The sequence below is a fragment of the Hakea prostrata genome, chromosome 11 (assembly GCF_041222555.1).
Source record: "Hakea prostrata isolate BN-2017 chromosome 11, UWA_Hpros_2, whole genome shotgun sequence".
NCBI classification, from domain to species: domain Eukaryota; kingdom Viridiplantae; phylum Streptophyta; class Magnoliopsida; order Proteales; family Proteaceae; genus Hakea; species Hakea prostrata.
The window spans coordinates 6176582-6189189 of record NC_142610.1 but is presented as its reverse complement, the minus strand read 5'-3'; the positions used below and the strand labels follow the sequence as shown (position 1 = coordinate 6189189).

At 38.2% G+C, this 12608-nt stretch overlaps 2 non-coding genes across 2 annotated transcripts; both read right to left on the bottom strand.

The window, feature by feature from the left end:
• Positions 1–411: 411 nt before the first annotated feature.
• On the bottom strand, positions 412–485 carry TRNAV-CAC (transfer RNA valine (anticodon CAC)). The gene has a single exon. It is a non-coding gene; the product is annotated as a tRNA-Val (tRNA).
• Positions 486–11320: 10835 nt separating this feature from the next.
• Positions 11321–11394, bottom strand: TRNAV-CAC (transfer RNA valine (anticodon CAC)). Its single transcript has one exon. It is a non-coding gene; the product is annotated as a tRNA-Val (tRNA).
• Between the last annotated feature and the right edge of the window lie 1214 nt (positions 11395–12608).

Sequence of the window (12608 nt, the reverse complement as noted above, 5' to 3'; positions counted from 1 at the left end):
CGAAATCTGCTTCTGAATTTGCATCCGCATCCGTTTAGGGGGATCCGAATCCGTCCGATTATTAATAGGATGCGGATATGGTATACCCCTTTCTTACCGATTATTATCCGTCCGATAAAATTATCCGATTAAGTGACTTATTTGGATTTTTATTCTTGTTTTTATAATTTTTTTACCTATCATATGTGCTATTTTCGGATTTTCACAAAATAACTACCAAGTTGTAAATTCTAATTTCAAACCAGCCCCCAAATAAAAAGTAAAGATGACTATCCATCCGAAAACCGATAGGATATTATCCGAATCGGTCTGAATATAATAGGATGAATATAATAGGATGCGGATATGGCGGAATCTGGTTCGTTTACACCCCTACCTCATATCCATGAATTGACAATGTATAAATTCAAATGTCTGAGCCCGGGTTCGAACCGGGGACCTCTAGTGTGTGAGACTAGCGTGATAACCAACTACACCACCCAGACAAGATGTTTTAGAAGTTTCCATTTATATAATTTAAATGATAATATGTGTCCCAAGAAGCCACTCAAGGCAAGGCTCTGAAATACACCTAAGGGTTTTTACGGAAAAAGAAAAGAAAAATGCCATACACTAGGGAGGCTCAAGAGTTACAATTCTCCTTTTGTTTTTTAGACCCTGGAAATTTTTAAGAAAGAAAAAATTCCGAAACAAAAAGTCTGATAAGTGTTTTGTCTGCGGACAAACAGGTCACTTTGCAAAGAATTGTCCTCAAAAAGATCTCCGGCAAAAGCAGGCAAACCTTCTTCATATGATTCAACAATTTTCTTCAGAAACTCTTCCTGATGACCCTGATGCAGATATTGAATCTCTTTACAGTCTCTGTGATGAAGCAAGTGATGATACTTTGTTCATGCTTGACCTTCCTGATAATGATGATGTCACTCTCACCAGTGACGATGACACTGATATTATGGAATTTTGTCCAGCCTATCAAGCACAGCCCATCCCTGTTCTTCCCCTTTCTCTAATTCCAGTGTTACCCCCAACCAAACCTCTCAAGATATCTTCTCACCAAATCACCATGCCTTTAGCCCAAGTCTCAATTTCTGAACCATGGTCTCGCCCCACAACAGTAATTGCATTCTTCGATACTGATGCAACCTTTACAATCATGAATCCTACCCTTCTTCCCTCCTTCTCATGGAAACCCTACCATCAACCCATGTTAGCAGCCAATGGTGAGTCTTTCACCATAGACCTGATTTCTAAAAATCCCATCTCAATCCGACTTTTCCCAACTCTTACCCTTCACCATAGAGTTCTGGGATCTACTCTTCCCGGCAAAGACCTCCTAATAGGTTTTGATCTCCTTAGTACCCTTTGTTTTGTGAAATGGTCTTCCCAAGGTCTAACCTATAGGCAGCACACTCTACCTTGGACCTTAATCCCTCGTCTCTTCATGGTCAACCAAATTGACACCCTAAAACAATAGTTTCTTCTTCACTGTTGTGCCTCTTCTCACATTGAATTTCTACAAAAGTGTCCCCATCCCCTTTGGCTCAATCCTGAGTTTTTCATTAAATTTCCCTTCAAGAAAAATGAAGATGTCAATGCTACAAAAACTAGTCACTCTGGTATGAATCCAGAACATTTGACACTGGCATGTGTGAAAATCTCTGAACATTTGTCACAACATCTCATTGAACCAACCACTTCACAGTGGGCATGTGAAGCCTTTTATGTAAACAAAAGAACAGAATAGTTAAGGCAAAAATTCCATTTGGTGATCAATTACCAGCCCTTAAATGCTTTCTTGACGGATGACAAGTTTCCTTTGCCACAAAGACCAACCCTCCTTGCCCAGCTTTCCTCAGCAACAATTTTCAGCAAGTTTGATCTCAAGGTAGGTTTTTGGCAGTTAGGTATCTCCCCTGAAGATTGGCACAAAACAACTTTCTCCATTCCAGGTCACCATCTACAGTGGACGGTCATGCCATTTGGACTCAAAACAGCTCCTTATCTGTTTCAGAAGGCAATGATGAAAATCTATGCTCCCATCGAATCTCAAGCATTGATTTACACTGATGATATTCTCCTGTTTTCAGCTATAGAAGCAGAACATGAACATCTCTTCAAATAGTTCCTAGATCTTACTCAAATAGCTGGTGTTATGCTTTCTCCTACAAAGTGTACCCTAGCAACATCAGTCATTGATTTTTTGGGTGTCACTATTCAAAATGGATCTTATGCATTGCAGCCCCACATTGGTCAATCCCTTATGAATTTCCCGGACCAACTTTCTAGAAAACAGCTACAACAGTTCCTTGGCATTGTCAACTACATGCATGAATTCATGCCTTAAAAGGGGACTTACACTGCAATCTTGTATCAACAATTGAAGAAAAATGCTCCACCATGGACATCTCAGCATACTCGAGAGTTCAACAATTAAAGTAGATGCACAAACTCTTCCTCCCCTCCAGATCCCCTCCTCAGGCAATCGAATTTTCCAAACAGATGCTAGTTCTCAGTATTGGTCAGCAGTTCTCCTTGAAGATCTCAATGGCATAAGAAAGATTTGTGGTTACAAAAGTGGCTCTTTCACTCCAGCTAAACAAAACTATCACAGCACTTTCAAAGAAATCCTGGCAGTCAAACGTGGCATTGAAAAGTTTCAATTTCATCTCGTTGGCTATCATTTTCAGATTGAAATGGATATGTCTTCCTTTCCAAAAATGATACAACTGAAGCCCAAGATACTCCCAGATCCTCAGCTTCTCAGGTGGGCACAGTGGTTTAGTAGATGACACATCAAAGGCAAACAGAATGTATTGGCAGACTTCCTCTCCAGGCCTCTTCATCCCTTACCCCTTACCAAGTGGATCACTATGAAGACTTTCTTGACAGTCCGCCTCCAGATGACAATGACTATTATAGCTTAGATTAGTACTGTGTTTTATTCTAAAGTATGAGTATTGTATTTTGGAATTTTACTTAAAAAAAGAAGAAGGTCAACATCACTACAGTGATTGTTGCATTTGCATTTCATTTCAGTATGGTTGTAATTTGAGTTTAATTTTGCATTTGCATTTCATTTCAGTTTGGTTGTAATTTGGGCTTCATTTGAGTTTTCCTTTCTATATAAGGAGCTCTCTTCTCTCGGGGAGTTGAGTTTTCAGGAACCCAAGTGTATAAGTTACCCTCTTCTTTACATTTTCCCAAAAAAGTTAAAAGAAAAGAAAAAAAAAGAAAAAAAGAAAGAGGTGAGAAACACATGTATGGTGTAACGAAGGAGAAACCAACTAATTAAGGACGGATCATCATTTTTCAATGGAGGAGAACCTTGTGGCACTGAGTTTTTCTATTCTTGGTTAGGTTGTGGTGCAATCTCAAATCCCTTATGCTGCTTTTGATAGGTTTCCTTGACAAACCCAGGAAAGAATTCAAGATAAGGGTAAGCAAAATTAAAACAGAATGGGTTGACATGTGCCATTCAGTCACAGCATTCCTTGTTGAAGCTGATTTGTTTTGGGGGATAATGAATTCCCTTAAAATATCTTGCCACATGGTGATGCTCTCTTATTAGGAGCTCTGTCATTATGTAGTCATTCACACAAGGTTTAACACCTTCCAAGTACAAACTACATGGCAGTTGTGGTGGATCATCTATGTGGATCCAATGTTTGGTTTTGCTCTCTGGAGCCATGGTTACGTCCCCTCCGCCGCGCACACCAGCAGGAGAAACAACAACACAGAAAAGGGCCCATGTCAACCTCTCCTGTTACTATTCTGCTTACCCTTATCTTGAATTCTTACCTCATTTTGTCAAGGAAACTTGTGAGAAGCAGCACAAGGGAATTGAGCTTGCACCACAACCTAGCTAAGAATAGAAAAAACTCAGTCAGCGACCACGTGTCACATCCTCCCAGCCAACACCCTAACTGGCATACCCGAGAGTGTGATCCACAACCCCGAAGATCAAGTATCGAGGAAATCATCCTCCCACATATTCAATAACATAATCATAAACAGGAAATAATCAAGGTTTAGTATAATAAACAAGGTTCAAAACAAGAAATGAATAAACAATATAATAAGAGTGCGGAAAATGATACCAGATATCCAAAGATATCAAAAGAAGTAGAGAGAGGCGGAAACTCCCTCCACAAATATAGCGAAACGTAGTATAAGTCTAAAAGGAATAACAACAGAAACGAAAGAAAATAAGAAAGACAACTAAACTAAGAGTCTTCTATCCTATAGATGACATCTTCAAAATAGTGGACTTCATCAATCCAACGGAGATGTTCCAATTCCACGTTGCCTCTAATCGTAGTACGAAACTTGATCAACTGAGGGATCATCAGAGTAATCTTGATTGTCGCCAACACCTTGCGTGTAGTACGCTTCATTGGCTTGCACTTCATCGTACTGTCGTCATAGTAATCAGCACCTGTGGGATAGTCTAACAAGAGATTGTACAAAAAAAAAAGGAATGAGTTTCGAAGAAACTCAGTAAGGTAGTTAATCCATAACAATATAAATAACATGTGGCAGAACATAACAAGATGCAATGCAGTATGAAACAGATAATGTATGTATGCACTTAACTCTATGTATGCTGGTCTCTATTGGCAGACATGCTTTAAGTCATAGCACCATACTTCTTTGGGTAGGTCACGCGTACGGCTCCTGTTGGTAGTGGGTCCGGCATCCCTCTCGGACATTCCATGGCTGGGGGTTAAGTCATCTCTCTCTCACATCACCATTTGGTCTAAGTACTGGCGCATGTCAGGGTAAAAGCCTAGCCCAATGCAAGTCATCTACTCAGTTACATCAACTCAGGTCTAGATACTTCCATTCCTCCCCTCTCAGGATCCTTTCCGGTATCCTTTCCACTAGAGTCCTAATAGTCCTGGACTACGGACTCATCAACCCTATTGGTTATCCACATATGGTAAACGGGAAGCTCTCATGTCCTCTCACGGGTTGGTTACCGGTCTTAAGCGCCCATGAGCCCAAGTCTAGCCATATGCAACCCTCCAATACATGGCCCCCATAATGTGATTCCCGTCCTCTCACGGGTTGGTTACCGGTCTTGAGCGCCCGTGAATCCCCATTGCTGCCACGGATAGTTCGGTCTCAATACCCTTCCGATTCGGGTTTGATATAACAGGGACATCCTAGCCAAACACTACTAGACATTCCTAGGTATGAAAATCAATAATTCGGGAAATCGTCGATGGGAAACACCGGAAACATCCCATACTATTTCCGATAATGTCCAAGGACAGAAGTGTCAAAAGGACACCTCTCAATCCCAAATCATGCCTAATCAAACAAAATCTCAGATCAGACATGACATACACAATCAACAGTTCATCATATTGTTGCTTGTATCTCAAGATATCACGCAAGTATACGTATCGCAATCAAGTAATAAATGATAAGTAAAGTATCGATCCCACGGAGAATTATATCCTTAACTTTCAATGTAAAAATAAAATTGATTTAAATGAAATTAACAAGGTTGATTGGTGTTTGTCTAACTAATTAACCAAATGACAGGTAAAGAAAACTAAGGAACTAAAATGTAGATTTGAGCAATGGAAGAAACTTAATGAGTGACAAGTGTGTTAGGAATCAAGTTTCCCTTCCCCTAAATTTTAAAACACAAATACTAAAGCAATACTACAACCCCAAGATAAATCAAGAACTTGGAATGAATGGCAATATGGTATTTTCCAATACACATAAGCTAGCATCCTAAATCAACATCAACATATTCCTATGATGAATTGAATTAAGAATGCAATTTAAACCCAATCCAATCAATGATAATGTGAGATAATTGGGTATTCCTACCCAACCTACTAATTAACACAACCTAATTAAAGATGATGCTAACTCACACAATTCAACAAACACCTAGACTTCATTAATTTTCCAATTAATGAAATCATAACATTCATTCAAGAAAGATCATTCAAGAACTGAAATTAGTCAATATAACATGCTGAATTCATTAACAATAAAGTGGATTGCAATAAAACTAAAGAACACATGATTAGTTACATATCAAAATTCAGGTTTAGGTACTACTATCATCCTAACACAGCTAAGATTTAGCCCATAACAGAACTCAAATGCATAAAACCAAGTATAGTTGACATGAGACTAGAAAATAAGAAAATAGAGTTATAAAAACAAGAATAAACTAAGGCTTCAATGCTTTCACATGAGCTCCAGCTTTCTTCTTCAGCAAATCAGCAACTCCAGCAGCTCCTTGCTTCCACAAGAGCTCCAACATTCGTTCTCTACCTCCTTCCTCTCAGCCGAGTTTCTCTTCCACACCTTGGTCGAATTTCTCCCTTGTCCTCCTTGCCTCTCTTCTCTTTCTTCCATAAATGTTTTCAATCATTAGGTTAGATTCTGGCCATAGGATTAGAACCTTCCTCCTGAGATCAAGGGCTGAAAACCATCATGTATTTACAAGAATTTAGTCCACTTAAGTTAGCCCTTTTTGGTCAATTCCATTTGAATTGGATCTGAGAATATTCTGCTCCGTTGTTGTAGCAATGTAGCAACAACTCTACAACAAAGTTAGAGGACACGTTCTTCTATTATGAATCTTCACCTACATGTTCAAGAGAAAGAGAAACAGTCAAATTCATCCATAAAAAGAAGGGAAATTCATGCAACGTGACAAAAATGAACTAAAAAAAATGCAACATGTTGAGACTAAATAAGACAACACCTAATGAATACTATCACTAAAACAAAGACAAAATACTCCTAAATCAAGCCATCTCAAGTATAAAAGTTATAAATCTTAACTCTATTTCATAGAGTTATCACATATACAAGAGAGTATACAGTCATGATCTAATCGTTAAACAATATAGTAATAAGCAATTCACATAAGCTTAAATAATAAAAAGAAAACATAAGCAAGTGTTTTTGTTCTCACAGTAGTAAATCAGAAATATAAAGTATAACAACAGTAGGTAAACTCATAGCTTCATAAGGTAGAAACCAGAGAGTATGCGATCTATGTAATTAAAGAATAACTGTCCTTACCTTCTAACTCGTAAAGGAACTTAGGGAATCAAGTAAGACCTTGACTAAACCTGAGAAGAAAGTCTTAAACAAGTGTATACAACATGTTAGGAAAGATACATAGAAGGAAAGATATCAAATCAATCAAAACAGACCAAGAATGAGGTTGCTGTACTCATTGGTCGATTGATTGGTCTCTTGCCCCAGTCGACCAATGAGTCGACCAACAGAGACAGTGGCCTTCAAGAATCCGAATTTTTTGAATAAGAAACCGAATTTGGTGGTTCAAAAGGGTACAAAATAAGGGGGAAACTACAATGGCAGCATCCTAGTATATGGAGGACATCAAACCACCAACCAAATCAAGTTTCCAAGTTACAACTCAGGAACAAAAAAGTTAACCTAATTAGGTTAAATCATGGATCATGAAGAAAACATAGTATGATCAAGGATAAAGAATTAGAGGATGGTAGGTTACAATTCTTGTAAGGAAAACACATTAATTGGCTATTAACAGGGTCAAAATATGGGTTCTTGATTTGACTCAAGAAACCAGGGTTTCAATCTTTATGGCTCCCATGAAAAGGTTGAGATCACAGGATGAAAGGGAATTAATGATTGGCCAATAACAACAAGAAAGACCATAGAAAGATCAAATTTAGATTAGCATAAATATTGCCCATGAGGTTTCCCTCGCATGGGAGGTTACAAAAGGTTTCCAGAATGATCATACAAGGGTTAGGGTTTCAAGAATTTAATTCGGCTAGGGTTGAGATCATAACGATGATCATAAATCTCAAGGAATGGAATGAGATCATGGAATAGATGGTTGCAAGAATGCAGCATCTTCTTCCTGATCTCAATCAAGAACAATATTAAAGAAAAGAAATTCAGAGATAGAGAAGAGAAAGAGAGTATAGACATACCTTTGATGCAGGAGGATGAAGATTACTTCAGTTCTTGCGAGATATCAACCAAGGATGCAAGGGAATTGATTAGAATGGAGTTCTAACTCGTTCCAGAGGCTTAGGAGGCAGATGAGGCGGAGTAATCCTGAGATTAGATTTAAATAGAGTAGCCACGACCTAATTAGCAAAAACAAAACCAATTGGTCGATTGATTGGTCGACTGGTCCAGTCGACCAATGAGTCGACCAATCAGGACAGCAAGACCAAAACAGGGAATTGAAGGCTCAGATCAAGTCCAAACATAACGGGGTTTTGCACACACCTAAAGTGACTTACCTAGTAGGTAGAAATGCCTTCGAACCAATACAGAGAGCACTCCAAGTCCATCAATTAATCCGATCTTCATCAGGGTGCAGTTTCCATAAATGGAACACTAACATCAACACTCATTGAATTCAATCCAGCCACGACCAAGTCTTCTACAGAAATGGCCCAAAGCAGACTTCTTGCCTTGGGGTTGCTGGACCTACAAAGAACAGGGTTTCCGGGTCAAGGTTAGGGCTGGGTTTCACACCACATGTTTGTCATCCATTGGTTGGTGAAGAAGACAAAGATTCTCATTTTTGTCTGTTCTTAATTTGGTCCATGTCATAGCAGCTGGCTTATATATTGCCAACTACCTAATAAGGCTAACCTCAATAGTATCTTACATACAGTTACACCGATGTTCTTTTTCTTTTTGGGCAACTGCTGTCTTTTTTTTTTTTTTTTCTTTTTTTTCTTTTTTGTGGGGGATGGTGTGGATTTCCCCATGGAGACTACTAGTGGAAGTCGCCTAGATTTGGTTTGGTTGAAGTGAAATCTTTTACCCAGAATTCAGTATGGTCTATTTCCAATTTTCTCTGAAAGCAGACACAGATCTTCACTTCTTATGTTTTGGTTCCTCTTTATTCTAACAATAAGGTAAGTAAAAACTCCATCACTTTGCTACACACACCATCACCAAATGACTTAGCCGCCATGGTGATGCAGCTTTTTATGTTTTGACTATCATCCAACCAGCTAGCCACGGCCTCCACACCCTTGAAATCTAGATATGGTTGTTAGGGTTGGTTGAGATTCGAATCGTTTGTTCAATTCGCAAGTAAATAACCTTCTTTATTAATCTTCTCTCCTCCCTCCATTCCCGCTTCTATCTACCCCTCCATATTCTTAATTTATGATTTACTTTCAGCATTTATTTATTGTTCTCCCTTCCCCTGGATCCTTGATCAGAGATGCTTACAGTCGTGCCTCTCTTTGGTTAAGGTTTCCATTTTACTTTCTGCAATTTACTTTCAACATTTATTTATTGTTCTCCCTTCCCCTGGTCCTTAATCAGAGATGCCTACAGTCGTGCCTCTCTTTGGTTAAGGTTTCCATTTTACTTTTGGTTATTTACTTTCTGCAATTTCTTTTTCTCTAATATCCATTCCCCCGATCAGTGGATTGTAAGCTACGGCAAAGGGTCCATGGTCAAAGTCATTATTATTATACTCCCATTCCCTCGATCTAGAGCTGACACTCGGATCACTTCCCTTTTCCTTTTTTTTTTATTATTCGCATTTTTTTCCTGTCTTTTATTTATGCATTGATTGTATTTAATTTATTTTTCGTTTCAATTCGATTGCATTAGATGTATGGATTAGGATCGTTTAGTTTAGTTAATTCATTTAACAAAAATTGAATAATTCCACTCTTACATTACTATTAAGAAGTTGAATTCTGAGTGGCATATCTCCTTGAGATCGACTCGTTAGCTACACGATACCGTGCGCTTGCGGTTATTTTTAAATTTCACAAACAAGTTTTTGGCACCATTGCCGGGGAGGTATTAGACCACTTTGTTTTTTTCATTCTTTGATTGATGTGCAAACTGGTTTCTTGCTTGCCAAATATAATAGAAATTGATCACAAGGGTAGAGAAGTGCCAGTTCAGCATTGGGGTTATTCTATTTTAAGTCATCACTCTAGGCAATACAAACATCTAACATTGAATCACTAGCTATGTGTTCAGAGCAAATGTTAAGTATTCCAGCAATTAGAATATGCTTTGAGAAACTACAGCTAGGATTTTTTATCTGGGGTCCCACATGATTTGTTGTGGTAAAACAGTCCTTGACGGGGTGATGATCCGGATTCTCCTCTCCAAGAAGGGGAAAGGAAAGCTGGGAGGGAACCAGTCAGTGTTGGCGAGGTGGAAGATGAGGGAAAAAATGACTTTTTATTCTTGATCAAAGGGTAGAAATGTCTGAAGAAAGGAATAAACATTATTTTGGCTACTTTTGTAAACTTAAACTTGTTTTTATTTTATTTTGTTAACTGAAACATTGAGGGCTATTTTGTAAAGAGGAATCTAAAATTAGCTATTCATGTAATTTTCCCTTAATAAATCAATTTCTGGTCACAAAAGAGGATAACACATTTTTTTTAAAAGAAAAATTACATTTACTATCCCTAAAAAAATCAATTGTAGATTTGCCCTACTATTAAGAGTTGAAAGCTATAAATGGATAGCTTTGCTGAAATAGTAAGGGAGCATCTGTAATTGGATTCTTTTTACCAAAGGTAGTGGATGTAATTGATTGCAAACACAGGGTTCTGTATGTAATTTACCCTTTTTGAAATGAAGAATATTAGATTAAAAAAAAAAAATCTGGTGTTTGATTCATCCAAATCCATATTTACGGCACTTTTCCTCTAATCTATTTTGTTTTCTAATACTAATTGGTAAAGAAAACCCCAATTGTTCTGCCATGAATTCGTTCTTGTGAGTAGAAGAGCATATAAAGTAGCAAAGGAGAAAGCTGGAGGCTTTTTACCATTTTGGCTGGATTTCTAGTGACTGAATTCCGAATTTCTAGTAAGGTGCTGCAATTTTTGAAGTATTTGTTCTTCATCACTCTAAACTAGATTGAATCTTTCTCAATAATTAATTCCCATGCAAGTCTTTTTTTTACCATTAAGGCATGGTTGAATGCTTCCAGGTTTATAATGTTGAGGCCCTCATTTCTTTTGGGTTGGCAATTGTATTCCAACCCCCGGTATGTAAGTGATTTTTCTCTCCATTACACAAGTAGAATCTCTTATTTCTCTGAATTCCTAGTCATTCAACTTACGGCTAAAATATGTCAAAGTAGGTCAATTTTCAGAAAAAATACAATAATTTCCCCCCCTTATTTTCTTTTCTTCTTTTTATTATCACATCAGCTAATTATTAAGTCTATGAATATTATTGGATATATGGAAATTTGGAACAAACATAAAGATAAGTTCTTACTATACAAAAAAATTTAAAAGAAAAAAAAAAACATAATAAAAATAAATCCAAATGTCTGAACCCGGGTTCGAACCGGGGACCTTTAGTGTGTGAGACTAACGTGATAACCAACTACACCACCCAGACAAGATGTTTAGAAGTTTCCATTTATATAATTTAAATGACAATACGTGTCCCAAGAAGCCACTCAAGGCAGGGCTTTGAAATACACCTAAGGGTTTTTATGGAAAAGGAAAAGAAAAATGCCATACACTAGGGAGGCTCAAGAGTTACAATTGTCCTTCTGTTTTTTAGACCCTGGAAATTTTTAAGAAAGAAAAGATTCCAAAACAAAAAGTCTGATAAGTGTTTTGTCTGCAAACAAACAGGTCACTTTGCAAAGAATTGTCCTTGAAAAGATCTCCGGCAAAAGCAGGCAAACCTTCTTTATATGATTCAACAATTTTTTTTTCAGAAATTCTTCCTGATGACCTTGATGCAGATATTGAATCTCTTTACAGTCTCTGTGATGAAGCAAGTGATGATACTTTGTTCATGCTTGACCTTCCTGATAATGATGATGTCACTCTCACCAGTGACGATGACACTGATATCATGGAATTTTGTCCAGCCCATCCCTGTTCCTCCCCTTTCTCTAATCCCAGTGTTACCCCCAACCAAACCTCTCAAGATATCTTCTCACCAAATCACCATGCCTTTAGCCCAAGTCTCAATTTCTGAACCATGGTCTCGCCCCACAACAGTAATCGCATTCTTTTATACTGGTGCAGCCTTTACCATCATGAATCCTACCCTTCTTCCCTCCTCCTCATGGAAACCCTACCATCAACCCCTGTTAGCAGCCAATGGTGAGTCTTTCACCATAGACCTGATTTCTAAAAATCCCATCTCAATCCGACTTTTCCCAACTCTTACCCTTCACCATAGAGTTCTAGGATCTACTCTTCCCAGCAAAGACCTCCTAATAGGTTTTGATCTCCTTAGTACCCTTTCTTCTGTGAAATGGTCTTCCCAAGGTCTAACCTATAGGCAACACACTCTACCCTGGACCTCAATCCCTCGTCTCTTCATGGTCAACCAAATTGACACCCTAAAACAATTGTTTCTTCTTCACTGTTGTGCCTCTTCTCACACTGAATTTCTACAAAAGTGTCCCCATCCCCTTTGGCACAATCCTGTGTTTTTCATTAAACTTCCCTTCAAGAAAAATGAAGATGCCAATCCTACAAAAGCTAGTCACTCTGGTATGAATCCAGAACACTTGACACTGGCACGTGCGGAAATCTCTGAACTTTTGTCACAGCATCTCATTGAACCAACCACTTCACAGTGGGCAAGTG